General features: G+C 43.5%; 1 long non-coding RNA gene across 11 annotated transcripts in view; it reads left to right on the top strand.

Moving 5' to 3' along the window:
• Positions 1-14,881: 14,881 nt before the first annotated feature.
• Positions 14,882-25,761, top strand: part of LOC137218209 (uncharacterized) — a 977,125-nt gene continuing 966,245 nt past the window's right edge. For 10 of the 11 annotated variants that reach the window (XR_010940521.1, XR_010940527.1, XR_010940524.1 and 7 more), the window contains exon 1: positions 14,884-14,966. This is a non-coding gene — a long non-coding RNA (uncharacterized lncRNA). Of the gene's footprint in view, positions 14,967-25,761 lie in introns of all 11 variants that reach the window. The other variant, XR_010940518.1, reaches the window with a different exon arrangement.

Raw genomic sequence — 25,761 nt, 5'->3', positions numbered from 1 at the left:
CGCAGAAGTTGCAAACTGGGCCAAACAGGAGGTTAAAGGCGCTGACTCTCCAAGTGGGGAGAGTGTTAGTAAAGCGTCTGGAATGTTGCACCCGAGTACCAGGGGAGGAAAACTGAGACATATTTGAACACGTCTCCCGTTCACACGGTTGATCATACTCTGGGTTCCACATGCATGTTTTAGCTGAAGGAAGAATACCTTAAACCTGGAGAGTTGAGACCCGTGTAATGGGTACCATGCAATATGACTTCAAAGGGTCTTCATTTGCTCACAGAACCTCTCCAATCCTATCACTGCTGCCTTTATGCCCCTGTACACATGCTTGATTTTCTTTTGGAGACATAGCAATCCATAGGTTTTAAGATACTTACTAGTCAGGTACATTCTTAGGCGTTTAATATGGGGTGTTGAGTCCATTTCGTTGAGCAAGGAGTAGCTCTTGTCTATTCCATATTTGGCTTAAGGAACTTTATCTGTGCTCATTTCAATGTCCGGTTTTATGCAGCACCCCAACTCACCTTTCCCCTTAAGCAAGCATAAGTTGGTTTTCTAAATTTGAGACCCTGTTCTGTTTTGGAATTCAGTTCCTGTGTAGCCAAGTTTACATTCCGTGTATTAGTGATATCTTATGATGTTTCTTTTTCTGTGTGACTTATTTCAGTTAGAATCATCGTACCTGAATCCACTCATTATGCTTCTACGGGCCTGATGACATAGATTTCATTGCTGAGTGATACTGCATTGTACGTAAGTACCACAAGTTCTTTATCCATTTTTCACTTTCTGTGATATTGAACTTGTTCGGTTAATGAGGTTCTTGTAAACAGAGGCGTCCCAAACTTTGGGGTGGCTGCGTCTTTTTGATTTTAATTTCCCTAAGCTATAGGACCATAAGTGGAAGTGCCCTAGGCTCTGTTGCTTTGTTTTTTAGATGTTTCAGGAAACACCATACACTTCTCCCGAGTGTCTGTTGGCAATTTACATCCCGCCCATCAGCATAACAAGGCTCCCAGTTCTCCATGGCCTGTCCTGCCTTTCTGGATTTTACACTTTTTTCAAATGGCCCTTTTGACCGGGGGGAAGTGAGACTTCATTGTAGTGTAGATTTCCTTTGCAAGTTTGCTTGGTTGGCCAAAAAGGGCGTATGCGTTTTTAACTGAATATATTCAGGAAAAAACGCATACACCCTTTTTGGCCAAGTGCATCATTGTGGACGTTCTGCCTCTTTTCCTATGCTTTCAATGCAATTCCAGTCTACCTCCTGAAATCGGTTTCCTGCAATTCTGCCCCGCTTTCAAGTCCTCTTGGCAGCCTTACTTCAGTATATTTTTGGACGATAGCTGTCATTTATAACTCTGCAGGTTTGTGAATTACAGTGCCCGTGAGCTCCTTTCTTCAACTCGCTTTCTTGTGAGCTGGCCGCAACACCGCAGGATGGCTTCAGGCCCTAATCTGTTTCCGGCACGGCATGCTGAGCCTTTGGTTAATTCCTCTTCCTGGTGGGAAATGAGAGTTACATTTGCCCGTCCAGACACCTCCAGCTAGTCTCTCATTGGTTCTCGCTATTCCTGTTCATCTTCTGCAGAAATTGCAAACTGGGCCAAACAGGAGGTTAAAGGGACTGACTCTCCAAGTCGGGAGAGTGTTAGTAAAGCGTCTGGAATGTTGCACCCGAGTACCAGGGGAGGAAAACTGAGACATATTTGAACACGTCTCCCGTTCACACGGTTGATCATACTCTGGGTTCCACATGCATGTTTTAGCTGAAGGAAGAATACCTTAAACCTGGAGGGTTGAGAACCATGGAATGGGTACCATGCATTATGACTTCAAAGGGTCTTCATTTGCTCACCGAACCTCTCCAATCCTATCACTGCTGCGTTTATGCCCCTGTACACATGCTTGATTCTCTTTTGGAGACATAGCAACCCATAGGTTTTAAGATACTTACTAGTCAGGTACATTCTTAGGTGTTTAATATGGGGTGTTGAGTCCATTTCGTTGAGCAAGGAGTAGCTCTTGTCTATTCCATATTTGGCTTAAGGAACTTTATCTGTGCTCATTTCGATCTCTGGTTTTATGCAGCACCCCAACTCACCTTTCCCCTTAAGCAAGCATAAGTTGGTTTTCTAAATTTGAGACCCTGTTCTGTTTTGGAATTCAGTTCCTGTGTAGCCAAGTTTACATTCCGTGTATTAGTGATATCTTATGATGTTTCTTTTTCTGTGTGACTTATTTCAGGTAGAATCATCATACCTGAATCCACTCATTATGCTGCTATGGGCCTGATGACATAGATTTCATTGCTGAGTGATACTGCATTGTACGTAAGTACCACAAGTTCTTTATCCATTTTTCACTTTCTGTGATATTGAGCTTGTACGGTAAACGAGGTTCTTGTAAACAGAGGCGTCCCAAACTTTGGGGTGGCTGTGTCTTTTTGATTTTAATTTCCCTAAGCTATAGGACCATAAGTGGAAGTGCACTAGGCTCTGTTGCTTTGTTTTTTAGATGTTTCAGGAAACACCATACACTTCTCCCGAGTGTCTGTTGGCAATTTTCATCCCGCCCATCAGCATAACAAGGCTCCCAGTTCTCCATGGCCTGTCCTGCCTTTCTGGATTTTACACTTTTTTCAGATGGCCCTTTTGACCGGGGGGAAGTGAGACTTCATTGTAGTGCAGATTTCCTTTGCAAGTTTGCTTGGTTGGCCAAAAAGGGCGTATGCGTTTTTTCCTGAATATATTCAGGAAAAAACGCATACGCCCTTTTTGGCCAAGTGCATCATTGTGGACGTTCTGCCTCTTTTCCTATGCTTTCAATGCAATTCCAGTCTACCTCCTGAAATCGGTTTCCTGCAATTCTGCCCCGCTTTCAAGTCCTCTTGGCAGCCTTACTTCAGTATATTTTTGGACGATAGCTGTCATTTATAACTCTGCAGGTTTGTGAATTACAGTGCCCCTGAGCTCCTTTCTTCAACTCGCTTTCTTGTGAGCTGGCCGCAACACCGCAGGATGGCTTCAGGACCTAATCTGGTTCCGGCGCGGCACGCTGAGCCTTTGGTTAATTCCTCTTTCTGGTGGGAAATGAGAGTTACATTTGCCCGTCCAAACACCTCCAGCTAGTCTCTCATTGGTTCTCGCTATTCCTGTTCATCTTCCGCAGAAATTGCAAACTGGGCCAAACAGGAGGTTAAAGGAACTGACTCTCCAAGTGGGGAGAGTGTTAGTAAAGCGTCTGGAATGTTGCACCCGAGTACCAGGGTATGAAAACTGAAACATATTTGAACACGTCTCCCGATCACATGGTTGATCATACTCTAGGTTCCACATGCATGTTTTAGCTGAAGGAAGAATACCTTAAACCTGGGTAGTTGAAACCCGTGGAATGGGTACCATGCAATATGACTTCAAAGGGTCTTCATTTGCTCACCGAACCTCTCCAATCCTATCACTGCTGCGTTTATGCCCCTGTACACACTCTTGATTCTCTTTCGGAGACATAGCAATCCATAGGTTTTAAGATACTTACTAGTCAGGTACATTCTTAGGCGTTTAATATGGGGTGTTGAGTCCATTTCGTTGAGCAAGGAGTAGCTCTTGTCTATTCCATATTTGGCTTAAGGAACTTTATCTGTGCTCATTTCAATCTCTGGTTTTATGCAGCACCCCAACTCACCTTTCCCCTTAAGCAAGCATAAGTTGGTTTTCTAAATTTGAGACCCTGTTCTGTTTTGGAATTCAGTTCCTGTGTAGCCAAGTTTACATTCCGTGTATTAGTGATATCTTATGATGTTTCTTTTTCTGTGTGACTTATTTCAGTTAGAATCATCGTACCTGAATCCACTCATTATGCTTCTACGGGCCTGATGACATAGATTTCATTGCTGAGTGATACTGCATTGTACGTAAGTACCACAAGTTCTTTATCCATTTTTCACTTTCTGTGATATTGAACTTGTTCGGTTAATGAGGTTCTTGTAAACAGAGGCGTCCCAAACTTTGGGGTGGCTGCGTCTTTTTGATTTTAATTTCCCTAAGCTATAGGACCATAAGTGGAAGTGCCCTAGGCTCTGTTGCTTTGTTTTTTAGATGTTTCAGGAAACACCATACACTTCTCCCGAGTGTCTGTTGGCAATTTACATCCCGCCCATCAGCATAACAAGGCTCCCAGTTCTCCATGGCCTGTCCTGCCTTTCTGGATTTTACACTTTTTTCAAATGGCCCTTTTGACCGGGGGGAAGTGAGACTTCATTGTAGTGTAGATTTCCTTTGCAAGTTTGCTTGGTTGGCCAAAAAGGGCGTATGCGTTTTTAACTGAATATATTCAGGAAAAAACGCATACACCCTTTTTGGCCAAGTGCATCATTGTGGACGTTCTGCCTCTTTTCCTATGCTTTCAATGCAATTCCAGTCTACCTCCTGAAATCGGTTTCCTGCAATTCTGCCCCGCTTTCAAGTCCTCTTGGCAGCCTTACTTCAGTATATTTTTGGACGATAGCTGTCATTTATAACTCTGCAGGTTTGTGAATTACAGTGCCCGTGAGCTCCTTTCTTCAACTCGCTTTCTTGTGAGCTGGCCGCAACACCGCAGGATGGCTTCAGGCCCTAATCTGTTTCCGGCACGGCATGCTGAGCCTTTGGTTAATTCCTCTTCCTGGTGGGAAATGAGAGTTACATTTGCCCGTCCAGACACCTCCAGCTAGTCTCTCATTGGTTCTCGCTATTCCTGTTCATCTTCTGCAGAAATTGCAAACTGGGCCAAACAGGAGGTTAAAGGGACTGACTCTCCAAGTCGGGAGAGTGTTAGTAAAGCGTCTGGAATGTTGCACCCGAGTACCAGGGGAGGAAAACTGAGACATATTTGAACACGTCTCCCGTTCACACGGTTGATCATACTCTGGGTTCCACATGCATGTTTTAGCTGAAGGAAGAATACCTTAAACCTGGAGGGTTGAGAACCATGGAATGGGTACCATGCATTATGACTTCAAAGGGTCTTCATTTGCTCACCGAACCTCTCCAATCCTATCACTGCTGCGTTTATGCCCCTGTACACATGCTTGATTCTCTTTTGGAGACATAGCAACCCATAGGTTTTAAGATACTTACTAGTCAGGTACATTCTTAGGTGTTTAATATGGGGTGTTGAGTCCATTTCGTTGAGCAAGGAGTAGCTCTTGTCTATTCCATATTTGGCTTAAGGAACTTTATCTGTGCTCATTTCGATCTCTGGTTTTATGCAGCACCCCAACTCACCTTTCCCCTTAAGCAAGCATAAGTTGGTTTTCTAAATTTGAGACCCTGTTCTGTTTTGGAATTCAGTTCCTGTGTAGCCAAGTTTACATTCCGTGTATTAGTGATATCTTATGATGTTTCTTTTTCTGTGTGACTTATTTCAGGTAGAATCATCATACCTGAATCCACTCATTATGCTGCTATGGGCCTGATGACATAGATTTCATTGCTGAGTGATACTGCATTGTACGTAAGTACCACAAGTTCTTTATCCATTTTTCACTTTCTGTGATATTGAGCTTGTACGGTAAACGAGGTTCTTGTAAACAGAGGCGTCCCAAACTTTGGGGTGGCTGTGTCTTTTTGATTTTAATTTCCCTAAGCTATAGGACCATAAGTGGAAGTGCACTAGGCTCTGTTGCTTTGTTTTTTAGATGTTTCAGGAAACACCATACACTTCTCCCGAGTGTCTGTTGGCAATTTTCATCCCGCCCATCAGCATAACAAGGCTCCCAGTTCTCCATGGCCTGTCCTGCCTTTCTGGATTTTACACTTTTTTCAGATGGCCCTTTTGACCGGGGGGAAGTGAGACTTCATTGTAGTGCAGATTTCCTTTGCAAGTTTGCTTGGTTGGCCAAAAAGGGCGTATGCGTTTTTTCCTGAATATATTCAGGAAAAAACGCATACGCCCTTTTTGGCCAAGTGCATCATTGTGGACGTTCTGCCTCTTTTCCTATGCTTTCAATGCAATTCCAGTCTACCTCCTGAAATCGGTTTCCTGCAATTCTGCCCCGCTTTCAAGTCCTCTTGGCAGCCTTACTTCAGTATATTTTTGGACGATAGCTGTCATTTATAACTCTGCAGGTTTGTGAATTACAGTGCCCCTGAGCTCCTTTCTTCAACTCGCTTTCTTGTGAGCTGGCCGCAACACCGCAGGATGGCTTCAGGACCTAATCTGGTTCCGGCGCGGCACGCTGAGCCTTTGGTTAATTCCTCTTTCTGGTGGGAAATGAGAGTTACATTTGCCCGTCCAAACACCTCCAGCTAGTCTCTCATTGGTTCTCGCTATTCCTGTTCATCTTCCGCAGAAATTGCAAACTGGGCCAAACAGGAGGTTAAAGGAACTGACTCTCCAAGTGGGGAGAGTGTTAGTAAAGCGTCTGGAATGTTGCACCCGAGTACCAGGGTATGAAAACTGAAACATATTTGAACACGTCTCCCGATCACATGGTTGATCATACTCTAGGTTCCACATGCATGTTTTAGCTGAAGGAAGAATACCTTAAACCTGGGTAGTTGAAACCCGTGGAATGGGTACCATGCAATATGACTTCAAAGGGTCTTCATTTGCTCACCGAACCTCTCCAATCCTATCACTGCTGCGTTTATGCCCCTGTACACACTCTTGATTCTCTTTCGGAGACATAGCAATCCATAGGTTTTAAGATACTTACTAGTCAGGTACATTCTTAGGCGTTTAATATGGGGTGTTGAGTCCATTTCGTTGAGCAAGGAGTAGCTCTTGTCTATTCCATATTTGGCTTAAGGAACTTTATCTGTGCTCATTTCAATCTCTGGTTTTATGCAGCACCCCAACTCACCTTTCCCCTTAAGCAAGCATAAGTTGGTTTTCTAAATTTGAGACCCTGTTCTGTTCTGTAATTCTGTTCCTGTGTAGCCAAGTTTACATTCCGTGTATTACTGATATCTTATGATGTTTCTTTTTCTGTGTGACTTATTTCAGTTAGAATCATCATACCTGAATCCACTCATTGTGCTGCTACGGGCCTGATAACATAGATTTCATTGCTGAGTGATATTGCTTTGTAAGTAAATACCACAACTTCTTTATCCATTTTTCACTTTCTGCGATGTTGAACTTGTACTGTAAACGAGGTTCTTGTAAACAGAGCCGTTCCAAACTTTGGGGTGGCTGTGTCTTTCTGATTTTAATTTCCCTAAGCTATAGGACCATAAGTGGAAGTGCCCTAGGCTCTGTTGCTTTGTTTTTTAGATGTTTCAGGAAACACCATACACTTCTCCCCAGTGTCTGTTGGCAATTTACATCCCGCCCATCAGCATAACAAGGCTCCCAGTTCTCCATGGCCTGTCCTGCCTTTCTGGATTTTACACTTTTTTCAGATGGCCCTTTGACCGGGGGGAAGTGAGACTTCATTGTAGTGCAGATTTCCTTTGCAAGCTTGCTTGGTTGGCCAAAAAGGGCGTATGCGTTTTTTCCTGAATATATTCAGGAAAAAATGCATACGCCCTTTTTGGCCAAGTGCATCATTGTGGACGTTCTGCCTCTTTTCCTATGCTTTCAATGCAATTCCAGTCTACCTCCTGAAATCGGTTTCCTGCAATTCTGCCCCGCTTTCAAGTCCTCTTGGCAGCCTTACTTCAGTATATTTTTGGACGATAGCTGTCATTTATAACTCTGCAGGTTTGTGAATTACAGTGCCCCTGAGCTCCTTTCTTCAACTCGCTTTCTTGTGACCTGGCCGCAACACCGCAGGATGGCTTCAGGCCCTAATCTGGTTCTGGCGCGGCACGCTGAGCCTTTGGTTAATTCCTCTTCCTGGTGGGAAATGAGAGTTAAATTTGCCCGTCCAGACACCTCCAGCTAGTCTCTCATTGGTTCTCCCTATTCCTGTTCATCTTCCGCAGAAATTGCAAACTGGGCCAAACAGGAGGTTAAAGGCACTGACTCTCCAAGTGGGGAGAGTGTTAGTAAAGCGTCTGGAATGTTGCACCCGAGTACCAGGGGACGAAAACTGAGACATATTTGAACACGTCTCCCGATCACACGGTTGATCATACTCTGGGTTCCACATGCATGATTTAGCTGAAGGAAGAATACCTTAAACCTGGAGAGTTGAGACCCGTGTAATGGGTACCATGCAATATGACTTCAAAGGGTCTTCATTTGCTCACCGAACCTCTCCAATCCTATCACTGCTGCGTTTATGCCCCTGTACACATGCTTGATTCTCTTTTGGAGACATAGCAATCCATAGGTGTTAAGATACTTACTAGTCAGGTACATTCTTAGGCATTTAATATGCGGTGTTGAGTCCATTAAGTTGAGCAAGGAGTAGCTCTTGTCTATTCCATATTTGGCTTAAGGAACTTTATCTGTACTCATTTCAGTCTCTGGTTTTATGCAGCACCCCAACTCACCTTTCCCCTTAAGCAAGCATAAGTTGGTTTTCTAATTTTGAGACCCTGTTCTGTTTTGGAATTCAGTTCCTGTGTAGCCAAGTTTACATTCCGTGTATTAGTGATATCTTATGATGTTTCTTTTTCTGTGTGACTTATTTCAGTTAGAATCATCGTACCTGAATCCACTAATTATGCTTCTACGGGCCTGATGACATAGATTTCATTGCTGAGTGATACTGCATTGTACGTAAATACCACAAGTTCTTTATCCATTTTTCACTTTCTGGGATATTGAACTTGTACGGTAAATGAGGTTCTTGTAAACAGAGGCGTCCCAAACTTTGGGGTGGCTGTGTCTTTTTGATTTTAATTTCCCTAAGCTATAGGACCATAAGTGGAAGTGCCCTAGGCTCTGTTGCTTTGTTTTTTAGATGTTTCAGGAAACACCATACACTTCTCCCGAGTGTCTGTTGGCAATTTACATCCCGCCCATCAGCATAACAAGGCTCCCAGTTCTCCATGGCCTGTCCTGCCTTTCTGGATTTTACACTTTTTTCAGATGGCCCTTTTGACCGGGGCGAAGTGAGACTTCATTGTAGTGTAGATTTCCTTTGCAAGTTTGCTTGGTTGGCCAAAAAGGGCGTATGCGTTTTTAACTGAATATATTCAGGAAAAAACGCATACACCCTTTTTGGCCAAGTGCATCATTGTGGACGTTCTGCCTCTTTTCCTATGCTTTCAATGCAATTCCAGTCTACCTCCTGAAATCGGTTTCCTGCAATTCTGCCCCGCTTTCAAGTCCTCTTGGCAGCCTTACTTCAGTATATTTTTGGACGATAGCTGTCATTTATAACTCTGCAGGTTTGTGAATTACAGTGCCCGTGAGCTCCTTTCTTCAACTCGCTTTCTTGTGAGCTGGCCGCAACACCGCAGGATGGCTTCAGGCCCTAATCTGTTTCCGGCACGGCATGCTGAGCCTTTGGTTAATTCCTCTTCCTGGTGGGAAATGAGAGTTACATTTGCCCGTCCAGACACCTCCAGCTAGTCTCTCATTGGTTCTCGCTATTCCTGTTCATCTTCTGCAGAAATTGCAAACTGGGCCAAACAGGAGGTTAAAGGGACTGACTCTCCAAGTCGGGAGAGTGTTAGTAAAGCGTCTGGAATGTTGCACCCGAGTACCAGGGGAGGAAAACTGAGACATATTTGAACACGTCTCCCGTTCACACGGTTGATCATACTCTGGGTTCCACATGCATGTTTTAGCTGAAGGAAGAATACCTTAAACCTGGAGGGTTGAGAACCATGGAATGGGTACCATGCATTATGACTTCAAAGGGTCTTCATTTGCTCACCGAACCTCTCCAATCCTATCACTGCTGCGTTTATGCCCCTGTACACATGCTTGATTCTCTTTTGGAGACATAGCAACCCATAGGTTTTAAGATACTTACTAGTCAGGTACATTCTTAGGTGTTTAATATGGGGTGTTGAGTCCATTTCGTTGAGCAAGGAGTAGCTCTTGTCTATTCCATATTTGGCTTAAGGAACTTTATCTGTGCTCATTTCGATCTCTGGTTTTATGCAGCACCCCAACTCACCTTTACCCTTAAGCAAGCATAAGTTGGTTTTCTAAATTTGAGACCCTGTTCTGTTCTGTAATTCAGTTCCTGTGTAGCCAAGTTTACATTCCATGTATTACTGATATCTTATGATGTTTCTTTTTCTGTGTGACTTATTTCAGTTAGAATCATCATACCTGAATCCACTCATTGTGCTGCTAAGGGCCTGATGACATAGATTTCATTGCTGAGTAATATTGCTGTGTAAGTAAATACCACAACTTCTTTATCCATTTTTCACTTTCTGCGATGTTGAACTTGTACTGTAAACGAGGTTCTTGTAAACAGAGGCGTCCCAAACTTTGGGGTGGCTGTGTCTTTTTGATTTTAATTTCCCTAAGCTATAGGACCATAAGTGGAAGTGCCCTAGGCTCTGTTGCTTTGTTTTTTAGATGTTTCAGGAAACACCATACAGTTCTCCCGAGTGTCTGTTGGCAATTTACATCCCGCCCATCAGCATAACAAGGCTCCCAGTTCTCCATGGCCTGTCCTGCCTTTCTGGATTTTACACTTTTTTCAGATGGCCCTTTTGACCGGGGGGAAGTGAGACTTCATTGTAGTGTAGATTTCCTTTGCAAGTTTGCTTGGTTGGCCAAAAAGGGCGTATGCGTTTTTAACTGAATATATTCAGGAAAAAACGCATACACCCTTTTTGGCCAAGGGCATCATTGTGGACGTTCTGCCTCTTTTCCTATGCTTTCAATGCAATTCCAGTCTACCTCCTGAAATCGGTTTCCTGCAATTCTGTCCCGCTTTCAAGTCCTCTTGGCAGCCTTACTTCAGTATATTTTTGGACGATAGCTGTCATTTATAACTCTGCAGGTTTGTGAATTACAGTGCCCGTGAGCTCCTTTCTTCAACTCGCTTTCTTGTGAGCTGGCCGCAACACCGCAGGATGGCTTCAGGCCCTAATCTGTTTCTGGCACGGCATGCTGAGCCTTTGGTTAATTCCTCTTCCTGGTGGGAAATGAGAGTTACATTTGCCCGTCCAGACACCTCCAGCTAGTCTCTCATTGGTTCTCGCTATTCCTGTTCATCTTCTGCAGAAATTGCAAACTGGGCCAAACAGGAGGTTAAAGGGACTGACTCTCCAAGTCGGGAGAGTGTTAGTAAAGCGTCTGGAATGTTGCACCCGAGTACCAGGGGAGGAAAACTGAGACATATTTGAACACGTCTCCCGTTCACACGGTTGATCATACTCTGGGTTCCACATGCATGTTTTAGCTGAAGGAAGAATACCTTAAACCTGGAGGGTTGAGAACCATGGAATGGGTACCATGCATTATGACTTCAAAGGGTCTTCATTTGCTCACCGAACCTCTCCAATCCTATCACTGCTGCGTTTATGCCCCTGTACACATGCTTGATTCTCTTTTGGAGACATAGCAACCCATAGGTTTTAAGATACTTACTAGTCAGGTACATTCTTAGGTGTTTAATATGGGGTGTTGAGTCCATTTCGTTGAGCAAGGAGTAGCTCTTGTCTATTCCATATTTGGCTTAAGGATCTTTATCTGTGCTCATTTCGATCTCTGGTTTTATGCAGCACCCCAACTCACCTTTACCCTTAAGCAAGCATAAGTTGGTTTTCTAAATTTGAGACCCTGTTCTGTTCTGTAATTCAGTTCCTGTGTAGCCAAGTTTACATTCCATGTATTACTGATATCTTATGATGTTTCTTTTTCTGTGTGACTTATTTCAGTTAGAATCATCATACCTGAATCCACTCATTGTGCTGCTAAGGGCCTGATGACATAGATTTCATTGCTGAGTAATATTGCTGTGTAAGTAAATACCACAACTTCTTTATCCATTTTTCACTTTCTGCGATGTTGAACTTGTACTGTAAACGAGGTTCTTGTAAACAGAGGCGTCCCAAACTTTGGGGTGGCTGTGTCTTTTTGATTTTAATTTCCCTAAGCTATAGGACCATAAGTGGAAGTGCCCTAGGCTCTGTTGCTTTGTTTTTTAGATGTTTCAGGAAACACCATACAGTTCTCCCGAGTGTCTGTTGGCAATTTACATCCCGCCCATCAGCATAACAAGGCTCCCAGTTCTCCATGGCCTGTCCTGCCTTTCTGGATTTTACACTTTTTTCAGATGGCCCTTTTGACCGGGGGGAAGTGAGACTTCATTGTAGTGTAGATTTCCTTTGCAAGTTTGCTTGGTTGGCCAAAAAGGGCGTATGCGTTTTTAACTGAATATATTCAGGAAAAAACGCATACACCCTTTTTGGCCAAGTGCATCATTGTGGACGTTCTGCCTCTTTTCCTATGCTTTCAATGCAATTCCAGTCTACCTCCTGAAATCGGTTTCCTGCAATTCTGCCCCGCTTTCAAGTCCTCTTGGCAGCCTTACTTCAGTATATTTTTGGACGATAGCTGTCATTTATAACTCTGCAGGTTTGTGAATTACAGTGCCCGTGAGCTCCTTTCTTCAACTCGCTTTCTTGTGAGCTGGCCGCAACACCGCAGGATGGCTTCAGGCCCTAATCTGTTTCCGGCACGGCATGCTGAGCCTTTGGTTAATTCCTCTTCCTGGTGGGAAATGAGAGTTACATTTGCCCGTCCAGACACCTCCAGCTAGTCTCTCATTGGTTCTCGCTATTCCTGTTCATCTTCTGCAGAAATTGCAAACTGGGCCAAACAGGAGGTTAAAGGGACTGACTCTCCAAGTCGGGAGAGTGTTAGTAAAGCGTCTGGAATGTTGCACCCGAGTACCAGGGGAGGAAAACTGAGACATATTTGAACACGTCTCCCGTTCACACGGTTGATCATACTCTGGGTTCCACATGCATGTTTTAGCTGAAGGAAGAATACCTTAAACCTGGAGGGTTGAGAACCATGGAATGGGTACCATGCATTATGACTTCAAAGGGTCTTCATTTGCTCACCGAACCTCTCCAATCCTATCACTGCTGCGTTTATGCCCCTGTACACATGCTTGATTCTCTTTTGGAGACATAGCAACCCATAGGTTTTAAGATACTTACTAGTCAGGTACATTCTTAGGTGTTTAATATGGGGTGTTGAGTCCATTTCGTTGAGCAAGGAGTAGCTCTTGTCTATTCCATATTTGGCTTAAGGATCTTTATCTGTGCTCATTTCGATCTCTGGTTTTATGCAGCACCCCAACTCACCTTTACCCTTAAGCAAGCATAAGTTGGTTTTCTAAATTTGAGACCCTGTTCTGTTCTGTAATTCAGTTCCTGTGTAGCCAAGTTTACATTCCATGTATTACTGATATCTTATGATGTTTCTTTTTCTGTGTGACTTATTTCAGTTAGAATCATCATACCTGAATCCACTCATTGTGCTGCTAAGGGCCTGATGACATAGATTTCATTGCTGAGTAATATTGCTGTGTAAGTAAATACCACAACTTCTTTATCCATTTTTCACTTTCTGCGATGTTGAACTTGTACTGTAAACGAGGTTCTTGTAAACAGAGGCGTCCCAAACTTTGGGGTGGCTGTGTCTTTTTGATTTTAATTTCCCTAAGCTATAGGACCATAAGTGGAAGTGCCCTAGGCTCTGTTGCTTTGTTTTTTAGATGTTTCAGGAAACACCATACACTTCTCCCGAGTGTCTGTTGGCAATTTACATCCCGCCCATCAGCATAACAAGGCTCCCAGTTCTCCATGGCCTGTCCTGCCTTTCTGGATTTTACACTTTTTTCAGATGGCCCTTTTGACCGGGGGGAAGTGAGACTTCATTGTAGTGCAGATTTCCTTTGCAAGCTTGCTTGGTTGGCCAAAAAGGGCGTATGCGTTTTTTCCTGAATATATTCAGGAAAAAACGCATACGCCCTTTATGGCCAAGTGCATCATTGTGGACGTTCTGCCTCTTTTCCTATGCTTTCAATGCAATTCCAGTCTACCTCCTGAAATCGGTTTCCTGCACTTCTGCCCCGCTTTCAAGTCCTCTTGGCAGCCTTACTTCAGTATATTTTTGGACGATAGCTGTCATTTATAACTCTGCAGGTTTGTGAATTACAGTGCCCCTGAGCTCCTTTCTTCAACTCGCTTTCTTTTGAGCTGGCCGCAACACCGCACGATGGCTTCAGGCCCTAATCTGTTTCTGGCACGGCACGCTGAGCCTTTGGTTAATTCCTCTTCCTGGTGGGAAATGAGAGTTAAATTTGCCCGTCCAGACACCTCCAGCTAGTCTCTCATTGGTTCTCGCTATTCCTGTTCATCTTCTGCAGAAATTGCAAACTGGGCCAAACAGGAGGTTAAAGAGACTGACTCTCCAATTCGGGAGAGTGTTAGTAAAGCGTCTGGAATGTTGCACCCGAGTACCAGGATACGAAAACTGAGACATATTTGAACAAGTCTTCCAATCACACGGTTGATCATACTCTAGGTTCCACATGCATGTTTTAGCTGAAGGAAGAATACCTAAAACCTGTGTAGTTGAAACCCGTGGAATGGGTACCATGCAATATGACTTCAAAGGGTCTTCATTTGCTCACCGAACCTCTCCAATCCTATCACTGCTGCGTTTATGCCCCTGTACACACGCTTGATTCTCTTTCAGAGACATAGCAACCCATAGGTTTTAAGATACTTACTAGTCAGGTACATTCTTAGGCGTTTAATATGGGGTGTTGAGTCCATTTCGTTGAGCAAGGAGTAGCTCTTGTCTATTCCATATTTGGCTTAAGGAACTTTATCTGTGCTCATTTCGATCTCTGGTTTTATGCAGCACCCCAACTCACCTTTCCCCTTAAGCAAGCATAAGTTGGTTTTCTAAATTTGAGACCCTGTTCTGTTTTGGAATTCAGTTCTTGTGTAGCCAAGTTTACATTCCGTGTATTAGTGATATCTTATGATGTTTCTTTTTCTGTGTGACTTATTTCAGGTAGAATCATCATACCTGAATCCACTCATTATGCTGCTATGGGCCTGATGACATAGATTTCATTGCTGAGTGATACTGCATTGTACGTAAGTACCACAAGTTCTTTATCCATTTTTCACTTTCTGTGATATTGAGCTTGTACGGTAAACGAGGTTCTTGTAAACAGAGGCGTCCCAAACTTTGGGGTGGCTGTGTCTTTTTGATTTTAATTTCCCTAAGCTATAGGACCATAAGTGGAAGTGCACTAGGCTCTGTTGCTTTGTTTTTTAGATGTTTCAGGAAACACCATACACTTCTCCCGAGTGTCTGTTGGCAATTTTCATCCCGCCCATCAGCATAACAAGGCTCCCAGTTCTCCATGGCCTGTCCTGCCTTTCTGGATTTTACACTTTTTTCAGATGGCCCTTTTGACCGGGGGGAAGTGAGACTTCATTGTAGTGCAGATTTCCTTTGCAAGTTTGCTTGGTTGGCCAAAAAGGGCGTATGCGTATTTTCCTGAATATATTCAGGAAAAAACGCATACGCCCTTTTTGGCCAAGTGCATCATTGTGGACGTTCTGCCTCTTTTCCTATGCTTTCAATGCAATTCCAGTCTACCTCCTGAAATCGGTTTCCTGCAATTCTGCCCCGCTTTCAAGTCCTCTTGGCAGCCTTACTTCAGTATATTTTTGGACGATAGCTGTCATTTATAACTCTGCAGGTTTGTGAATTACAGTGCCCCTGAGCTCCTTTCTTCAACTCGCTTTCTTGTGAGCTGGCCGCAACACCGCAGGATGGCTTCAGGACCTAATCTGGTTCCGGCACGGCACGCTGAGCCTTTGGTTAATTCCTCTTTCTGGTGGGAAATGAGAGTTACATTTGCCCGTCCAAACACCTCCAGCTAGTCTCTCATTGGTTCTCGCTATTCCTGTTCATCTTCCGCAGAAATTGCAAACTGGGCCAAACAGGAGGTTAAAGGAACTGACTCTCCAAGTGGGGAGAGTGTTAGTAAAGCGTCTGGAATGTTGCACCCGAGTACCAGGGTATGAAAACTGAAACATATTTGAACACGTCTCCCGATCACATGGTTGATCATACTCTAGGTTCCACATGCATGTTTTAGCTGAAGGAAGAATACCTTAAACCTGGGTAGTTGAAACCCGTGGAATGGGTACCATGCAATATGACTTCAAAGGGTCTTCATTTGCTCACCGAACCTCTCCAATCCTATCACTGCTGCGTTTATGCCCCTGTACACACTCTTGATTCTCTTTCGGAGACATAGCAATCCATAGGTTTTAAGATACTTACTAGTCAGGTACATTCTTAGGCGTTTAATATGGGGTGTTGAGTCCATTTCGTTGAGCAAGGAGTAGCTCTTGTCTATTCCATATTTGGCTTAAGGAACTTTATCTGTGCTCATTTCAATCTCTGGTTTTATGCAGCACCCCAACTCACCTTTACCCTTAAGCAAGCATAAGTTGGTTTTCTAAATTTGAGACCCTGTTCTGTTCTGTAATTCTGTTCCTGTGTAGCCAAGTTTACATTCCGTGTATTACTGATATCTTATGATGTTTCTTTTTCTGTGTGACTTATTTCAGTTAGAATCATCATACCTGAATCCACTCATTGTGCTGCTACGGGCCTGATAACATAGATTTCATTGCTGAGTGATATTGCTTTGTAAGTAAATACCACAACTTCTTTATCCATTTTTCACTTTCTGCGATGTTGAACTTGTACTGTAAACGAGGTTCTTGTAAACAGAGCCGTTCCAAACTTTGGGGTGGCTGTGTCTTTCTGATTTTAATTTCCCTAAGCTATAGGACCATAAGTGGAAGTGCCCTAGGCTCTGTTGCTTTGTTTTTTAGATGTTTCAGGAAACACCATACACTTCTCCTGAGTGTCTGTTGGCAATTTACATCCCGCCCATCAGCATAACAGGGCTCCCAGTTCTCCATGGCCTGTCCTGCCTTTCTGGATTTTACACTTTTTTCAGATGGCCCTTTGACCGGGGGGAAGTGAGACTTCATTGTAGTGCAGATTTCCTTTGCAAGCTTGCTTGGTTGGCCAAAAAGGGCGTATGCGTTTTTTCCTGAATATATTCAGGAAAAAACGCATACGCCCTTTTTGGCCAAGTGCATCATTGTGGACGTTCTGCCTCTTTTCCTATGCTTTCAATGCAATTCCAGTCTACCTCCTGAAATCGGTTTCCTGCAATTCTGCCCCGCTTTCAAGTCCTCTTGGCAGCCTTACTTCAGTATATTTTTGGACGATAGCTGTCATTTATAACTCTGCAGGTTTGTGAATTACAGTGCCCCTGAGCTCCTTTCTTCAACTCGCTTTCTTGTGAGCTGGCCGCAACACCGCAGGATTGCTTCAGGCCCTAATCTGGTTCTGGCACGGCACGCTGAGCCTTTGGTTAATTCCTCTTCCTGGTGGGAAATGAGAGTTAAATTTGCCCGTCCAGACACCTCCAGCTAGTCTCTCATTGGTTCTCCCTATTCCTGTTCATCTTCCGCAGAAATTGCAAACTGGGCCAAACAGGAGGTTAAAGGCACTGACTCTCCAAGTGGGGAGAGTGTTAGTAAAGCGTCTGGAATGTTGCACCCGAGTACCAGGGGACGAAAACTGAGACATATTTGAACACGTCTCCCGATCACATGGTTGATCATACTCTGGGTTCCACATGCATGTTTTAGCTGAAGGAAGAATACCTTAAACCTGGAGAGTTGAGACCCGTGGAATGGGTACCATGCAATATGACTTCAAAGGGTCTTCATTTGCTCACCGAACCTCTCCAATCCTATCACTGCTGCCTTTATGTCCCTGTACACACGCTTGATTCTCTTTCGGAGACATAGCAATCCATAGGTTTTCAGATACTTACTAGTCAGGTACATTCTTAGGCGTTTAATATGGGGTGTTGAGTCCATTTCGTTAAGCAAGGAGTAGCTCTTGTTTATTCCATATTTGGCTTAAGGAACTTTATCTGTGCTCATTTCAGTCTCTGGTTTTATGCAGCACCCCAACTCACCTTTTCCCTTAAGCAAGCATAAGTTGGTTTTCTAAATTTGAGACCCTGTTCTGTTTTGTAATCCAGTTCCTGTGTAGCCAAGTTTACATTCCGTGTATTAGTGATATCTTATGATGTTTCTTTTTCTGTGTGACTTATTTCAGTTAGAATCATCATACCTGAATCCACTCATTATGCTGCTACGGGCCTGATGACATAGATTTCATTGCTGAGTGATATTGCATTGTACGTAAGTACCACAACTTCTTTCTCCATTTTTCACTTTCTGCGATATTGAACTTGTACCGTAAACGAGGTTTTTGTAAACAGAGCCGTCCCAAACTTTGGGGTGGCTGTGTCTTTTTGATTTTAATTTCCCTAAGCTATAGGACCATAAGTGGAAGTGCCCTAGGCTCTGTTGCTTTGTTTTTTAGATGTTTCAGGAAACACCATACACTTCTTCGGAGTGGCTGTTGGCAATTTACATCCCGCCCATCAGCATAAGAAGGCTCCCAGTTCTCCATGGCCTGTCCTGCCTTTCTGGATTTTACACTTTTTTCAGATGGCCCTTTTGACCGGGTGGAAGCGAGACTTCATTGTAGTGCAGATTTCCTTTGCAAGCTTGCTTGGTTGGCCAAAAAGGGCGTATGCGTTTTTTCCTGAATATATTCAGGAAAAAACGCATACGCCCTTTTTGGCCAAGTGCATCATTGTGGACGTTCTGCCTCTTTTCCTATGCTTTCAATGCAATTCCAGTCTACCTCCTGAAATCGGTTTCCTGCAATTCTGCCCCGCTTTCAAGTCCTCTTGGCAGCCTTACTTCAGTATATTTTTGGATGATAGGCTGTCATTTATAACTCTGCAGCTTTGTGAATTACAGTGCCCCTGAGCTCCTTTCTTCAACTCGCTTTCTTGTGAGCTGGCCGCAACAACGCAGGATTGCTTCAGGCCCTAATGTGGTTCCGGCACGGCACGCTGAGCCTTTGGTTAATTCCTCTTCCTGGTGGGAAATGAGAGTTAAATTTGCCCGTCCAGACACCTCCAGCTAGTCTCTCATTGGTCCTCCCTATTCCTGTTCATCCTCCGCAGAAATTGCAAACTGAGCCAAACCGAGGTTAAAGGCACTGACTCTCCAAGTCGGGAGACTGTAGTAAAGCGTCTGGCATGTTGCACCCGAGTACCAGGGGACGAGAACTGAGACATATTGGAACACGTCTCCCGATCACACGGTTGATCATATTCTGGGTTCCACATGCATGTTTTAGCTGAAGGAAGAATCCCTTAAACCTGGAGAGTTGAGACCCGTGGAATGGGTACCATGCAATATGACTTCAAAGGGTCTTCATTTGCTCACCGAACTTCTCCAATCCTATCACTGCTGCGTTTATGCCCCTGTACACACGCTTGATTCTCTTTCGGAGACATAGCAATCCATAGGTTTTAAGATACTTACTAGTCAGGTACATTCTTAGGCGTTTAATATGGGGTGTTGAGTCCATTTCGTTGAACTAAGAGTAGCTCTTGTCTATTCCATATTTGGCTTAAGGAACTTTATCTGTGCTCATTTCAATCTCTGGTTTTATGCAGCACCCCAACTCACCTTTCCCCTTAAGCAAGCATAAGTTGGTTTTCTAAATTTGAGACCCTGTTCTGTTTTGTAATCCAGTTCCTGTGTAGCCAAGTTTACATTCCGTGTATTAGTGATATCTTATGATGTTTCTTTTTCTGTGTGACTTATTTCAGTTAGAATCATCATACCTGAATCCACTCATTATGCTCCTACGGGCCTGATGACATAGATTTCATTGCTGAGTGATATTGCATTGTACGTAAGTACCACAACTTCTTTCTCCATTTTTCCCTTTCTGCGATATTGAACTTGTACCGTAAACGAGCTTTTTGTAAACAGAGCCGTCCCAAACTTTGGGGTGGCTGTGTCTTTTTGATTTTAATTTCCCTAAGCTATAGGACCATAAGTGGAAGTGCCCTAGGCTCTGTTGCTTTGTTTTTTAGATGTTTCAGGAAACACCATACACTTCTTCCGAGTGGCTGTTGGCAATTTACATCCCGCCCATCAGCATAACAAGGCTCCCAGTTCTCCATGGCCTGTCCTGCCTTTCTGGATTTTACACTTTTTTCAGATGGCCCTTTTGACCGGGGGGAAGTGAGACTTCATTGTAGTGCAGATTTCCTTTGCAAGCTTGCTTGGTTGGCCAAAAAGTGTGTATGCGCTTTTTCCTGAATATATTCAGGAAAAAACGCATACGCCCTTTATGGCCAAGTGCATCATTGTGGACGTTCTGCCTCTTTTCCTATGCTTTCAATGCAATTCCAGTCTACCTCCTGAAATCGGTTTCCTGCAATTCTGCCTTGCTTTCAATGCCTCTTCATAGCCTTTCCTCAATATCCTTTTTGAAATTTGTTGGCCTTTATAACTCTGCACGTTTTTGAATTACAGTGGCCCTGAGCTCCATTTTTCAGCTCTTATTTTTGTGATCTTGCCTCATAACCGCAGGATTCCTTCAGGCCCTATTCTTCTTGTGGGACGCCTTGCTGTGCCTTTGGTTAATTCTTCTTACTGATGTGAAATTAGAGTGACATGTGCCCATTGAAACCACTAGATTAGTTTCTCACTGGTTCCCCCTAACCCATTCATCCTCCGCACTATCTGCAGACTGTGCTATACTGGAACTTAAAGGCATTGACTCTCCATGTGGGATTGTTGTTAGTAAAGCGGCTGGAATGTTGATCCGGAGCCCCAGGAGAGGAACAATGAGGTGCGTTTTAGAAACCTTTCCCGATCATATGGTATACCAGTCGCTGGGTTTCCCAAGCATGGTTTAGCTGTAGGATGATTCCCTTCAACCTGGAGTGTTGGGACCCTCGGAATGAGTAGCATGAAGTATTGCATTAAACTTTTGGCAGTTGCTCACCAAAGCTCACCAATCCTCTCAGCCCTAAGTGTCCAGCCTTATGTCTTATCCAGCTGTGGGTTTATATGTGGTCAATCCAGGTTGCATCATAGCCCCTGAGGGAATATTGTAAGAATTTTTCTCTCTTTGATTGTTTCTGCGTTTTGTTTTTAAAATTTATTTCTGTAATGAGGTTTAGCTCATTTTCACTGCTGTGTTTGTGCCGCTCTGCACACACTTGATTCCCTTATGGAGATATATCAATACATGGGTTTTAAGATTCTTATTACTCAGATATATTTCTGTGCAGTGTATTGGGTGTGTTGAGGCCAGTTCATTGAGCAAGGTGTAGATCTTGTCTAATACCTATTTGGTTTATTGAATGGTATCTGTGCTAATTTCAAACTCTGGTTTTATGCATCACCCCACCTCTCCTTTCCCCTTAAGCTGACATAAGTGTGTTTTCTAAATGTGAGACACTGTTCTGTTCTGTAATTCATTTCTTGTGCAGCCATATTTACCCTCCCTCTATAAGTGATATCTTATGATATGTTTCTTTTTCTGTTTGACTTATTTCAAGTAGTATTATCGGACCTAAATCCACTCTTTATCCTTCTACTAGCCTTATTCCATTGATTTCATGGTGAAGAGATACTCCATTGTACATAAGTACCACATCTTCTTTATCCATTGTTCTCTTTCCTGGGATATTTAAGGTGTACTGAAGTTGAGGTTCTTGTAAACAGAGTAGCCCTAAACTGTGGTGTGCTTGTGTCTTGTTGATTTTTAGACTTCCCTAGATATACTCCCATGATTGGAAGTGTCCTATGCTCTGTAGCTCTGCTTTTTAGATGATTAGTTTTTTAGATGATTTAGGAACCACCATACACTTCTCCAGAGTGGCTCTCGGCAGTTCACACACTGCCCATCAGCGTATAAAGGCTCCCTGTTCTCCATGGCCTGTCCTGCATTTCTGGTTTTTACAATTTTTTAGGATGGCCCTTTTGACCAGTGGGAAATGAGACTTCTTTGTTGTGCACATTTGCATTGCTTGCTTGCTTCGTTGCCCATAAGGTGCATATGCATTTTTTCCTGGATATAATCAGGAAAAAACGCATACGCCCTTTTGGGCCAACTGCATCATTATCGAAATTCTTCCGCTTTTCATGTGCTTTAAAGATGAGTCCAATCTATCTCTTGAAATCTGTTTCTTGCAATTCTGTCTTGCATTCAGATCCTCTTCTTTGCCTTACCTCAACATAGTTTTGGACATTAGTTTTCATTTATAACTCTGCAGGTTTGTGAATTACAGTGACCCTGAGCTCCATTTTTTAAGTTGCTCTTTTGTGAGCTGGCCTCAAACCCGCAGGATTGCTTCAGGCCCTATTTTGGCTCCAGCGAGGTGGGCTGAGCCTTTTTTTAATTCTTATTCTTAATGGGAAATTAGAGTGATATGTGCCCGTCCAAACCCCTACAACTATTCTCTCATTGGTTCCCCCTCTTCCCGTTCATCCTCCTCACAATTTGCAAAATGTGTGAAACAGAAGTTGAAATGTGCTGATTCTCCAAGTGGGGAGATTCTAAGTAACGTGGCTGGAATGGTGAACAGGAGCACCAGGAGAGGATAGATGAGCTGCATTTTAGACACATCTCCCGATCACATGGTGTACAGTCCTCTGGGTTTTCCATGCATGTTTTAGCTGTAGGAAGATCCCTTGAACCTGCAGATTTGGGACCCATTGAATGGGAACCAGGTAGTATTACTTTAAAGGGTGTGCATTTCCTCACCCAACCTCACATTTCTCTTAGCGCAAACAGTTTCCAGCCTTATGTCTCATCCTGCTGTGGGTCTAGACGTGTTCAATCCATGTTCCATCACCGTCCCTGAGGAAAAGTTGTAAGAGGTTTTCTCTGTCTCTCTGTCGTTTATTTTTTTCAATTTATTACTATATTGGTTACAGCTGATTTTCAAAGCTCTGTTTCTTGCTGCTGTACATCCACTTGATTCACGTACAGAGAGACATCAGTAAATTCTTTTTCAGATTCTTACCAGTCGTATATATTCTTTTCCGGTGACTTGAGTGTGCTGAGTGCAGTTCTTTTAGCTACCGTGTAGGCCTTGTTGATTATCAGTTTGGTATTTGGAATGGTATCTTTGCTAATTTCAACCTCCTGGATGATGCCTCACCCCTCCCCACCTTTCCCGTTTAGCAGCCTTATGCGTGTTTTCTACATATTTGACTATGTTTTTGTTTTGTAATTTATTTCATGTGTAGCTATTTTGGATTCCACCATTAAGTGATATCTTATGATATGTGTCTTTTTCTTTTTGAATTATGTCACTTAGAATGATCATACGTAACTCCTCCGGAGTTGTTACAACTGGCCATATTTCATTGATTTCCAGGCTGAGTAATATTCCACTCTACCTAAGTACCACATCTCTATCCATTTTTCCCTCCAGAGACATTTAAGTTATATCCTAGTCGAGGATCTTTTAAACAGAGAGGGGGTAAACATTGGGGTGCCTGTGTCCTCTCGATTTTTGTTTTTCCCAAGATATACGCCCATGAGTGCAAGTGCCCTATGCTCTGTAGCTCATTTTTTAGATGCTTTAGTAAACACAATACACTTCTCCAGAATGGCCGTTGGCAATATACATTTCCACTATAAGTCTCACAGGGCTCCCTCTTCTCCTTGCCCTGTCCTGCATTTCTGTTGTTTACGCTTTATGAGGATGGCTCTTGTGACTGATGCGAAGTGATATCTTTTGTAGTATTGACTTCCAGTGCCCACCTGTTTGGTTGGCTAAAAAAGTGTATGCCCTTTTCTTGAATATATACAGAAAAAAACGCATACACCCTTTTTGGCCAACTGCAATGTTGGCAATGTTCAGCTCCTTTTTTTGTGCTTAATGGCGAGTCCTTTCTACCTCCTCAAATCCCTTTCCTGCCATTCTCCCTTGCTTACAAGTCCTTTTCTCTGACTTTCCTCAAGACATTTTTCAGTGATGGATATTTTCAACTCTGCAGTTTCGTGAATTTTACTGCCCCTGAGTTCCATTGTTCAACTTGTGTTTATGGGAACTGGCCACAAAGCAGCAGGATTTCCTCAAGCCCTATACTGTTTCCATGGGCAACCCTAGCCTTTGGTAAATTCGTCTTCCTGATTGGAAATTAGAGTGACATGTGCCTGTCTGAACACCTAGGACTTGTCTCTCATTGTTCCTCATGCTTCTGCTTCATCCTCTGGACAAATTCCAAACTGTACGCAACAGGATGTTGACAGTGCTGACATCTCCAAGTGGGGAGACTGTTAGTAAAGACGCTGGAGGGGTGAACCCGAGCACCAGGAGATGAGGAGATGAGATGCCTTTTCCAAACTCTTCCCGATCAGATGGTATACCATCCTCTGGGTGTGACAGATATGTTTTAGCAGTAGGAAGAGTCCCATTCATGTAAGGAGAACACCAGGGCTTTTTCAAAATCAGTGTCTCCCCGAAACCCAAACTGGGGAATTTTTTAAGCTATGGCTACACATATGTTCATTAAGGGCCTTGGGAAGTAGGCAGAGTCCAAACTTTAGATGATTGAAGTCTTCAGGGTCAGAAGCACTCACCACCAGCTTCCCTTAGGTTACACTTTAACTGTCATTGATAGATGATGTCAATAAAAATATCTATTCTTTTTCAGATTATTTCCCCTTATAGGTTATTGCAAAATGTTGAGTGTAGTTCCCTGTGCTATACAGTAGTTCCTTGTTGATGATCTATTTTATACATAGCAGTGTGTATGTGTTAATCCCAAACTGTTAATTTATCCCTCCTCCCACCTTTCCCCTTTGGTAATAATAAATTATAAGATTTTATACTTCTCAGAAATGGGGGAGCTGAAAGAGAGGTATCATTTTCAATGGAAAAGCATTTAAAACAAGATTGAAGCTTTAACCAAGATTATTAGATGTACATCCTTGGAAAGAAATCACTTCGTTTCTCTAATATTGACCTGACAAATAAGACAAACCCTTTCACTGAACTTGCTTATAATAAAGTGATGGAAATATCAAATGGAAGTGTTAGAAACATCTTATTTTACCCGAGCCTTATACACTGTTCTATGTTAACTACAGTTTGGCTCACACATCTGTTCATTGAGGTTACAATAGTCTCAATTTCTGTTACTGATCCTCCAGAGTGGACCCCAACAAGTGTCCCCCTGCCCAGTGTCATTGGGGCCAACAGATCGAGACTGAGTTTGGTTCACAAGCAAAGGAAACTTTATATTTTGATCAGAGAATGGAGAGGTGAGAGCATGCACTACCCCGTGGGCTGTGGGCTGGGCTGCTGTGTAGAGATCCTGTCAGAGTCAGTGGGAGGGAGAGGACAGAGCTTTCAAGGGCTGGGTTGGCTGCAGCTCAGGCTCTATATCACGGAGTCTGCACTGGGCCCCAGGAGCTGAGGTGTCGACCCAGCCATTCTGCACTAGGAAATCTGGTCTGAAGTGCCGGGTGTGGAACCTCTGCATGCGAGACCCTAGGAGTACGTGAAATTAGACAAAGCACAAAGGATAAAAAAGTTAGACTTGACTTTATTGCCCAGATTCTATTTTTATCTCCCAGGGATTTTTAATGGGCTTTGCTGGGGACAAACCCCTCCTCTGCCTTTTGTCCCGTTCCTCATTCTTGGAGTTCTGAGGGTGCAGACCCTTCTTCTGTAACTGCTGAGTGCTGAGTTGGGAGCCCTCATACCCAGGGGCGAGGGTCAGAACTTCTCCCCAGCAGCCTCCAGGTGACGTTGATTGTCCCCAGGCCCCCTGCCTCCTTGCTCGTCCACCTGAGCACCAGCATTGGAAGTGTTATAGATTCTAATGACCTTTAAGTGTCCAGGAAAGAGATGTGCAGAGACGCTGTGGGGGCTGGTTTCACCCCACCCCACATTTGTTCGGCCACCTTAGGCTGACCGTTTCTGCCAGCCTA

This window comes from Pseudorca crassidens, unplaced genomic scaffold, assembly GCF_039906515.1.
Source record: "Pseudorca crassidens isolate mPseCra1 unplaced genomic scaffold, mPseCra1.hap1 Scaffold_46, whole genome shotgun sequence".
Classification (NCBI taxonomy): Eukaryota; Metazoa; Chordata; class Mammalia; order Artiodactyla; family Delphinidae; genus Pseudorca; species Pseudorca crassidens.
The sequence above is the reverse complement of the archived record's forward strand: the minus strand, read 5'-3'. Positions and strand labels throughout refer to the sequence as shown.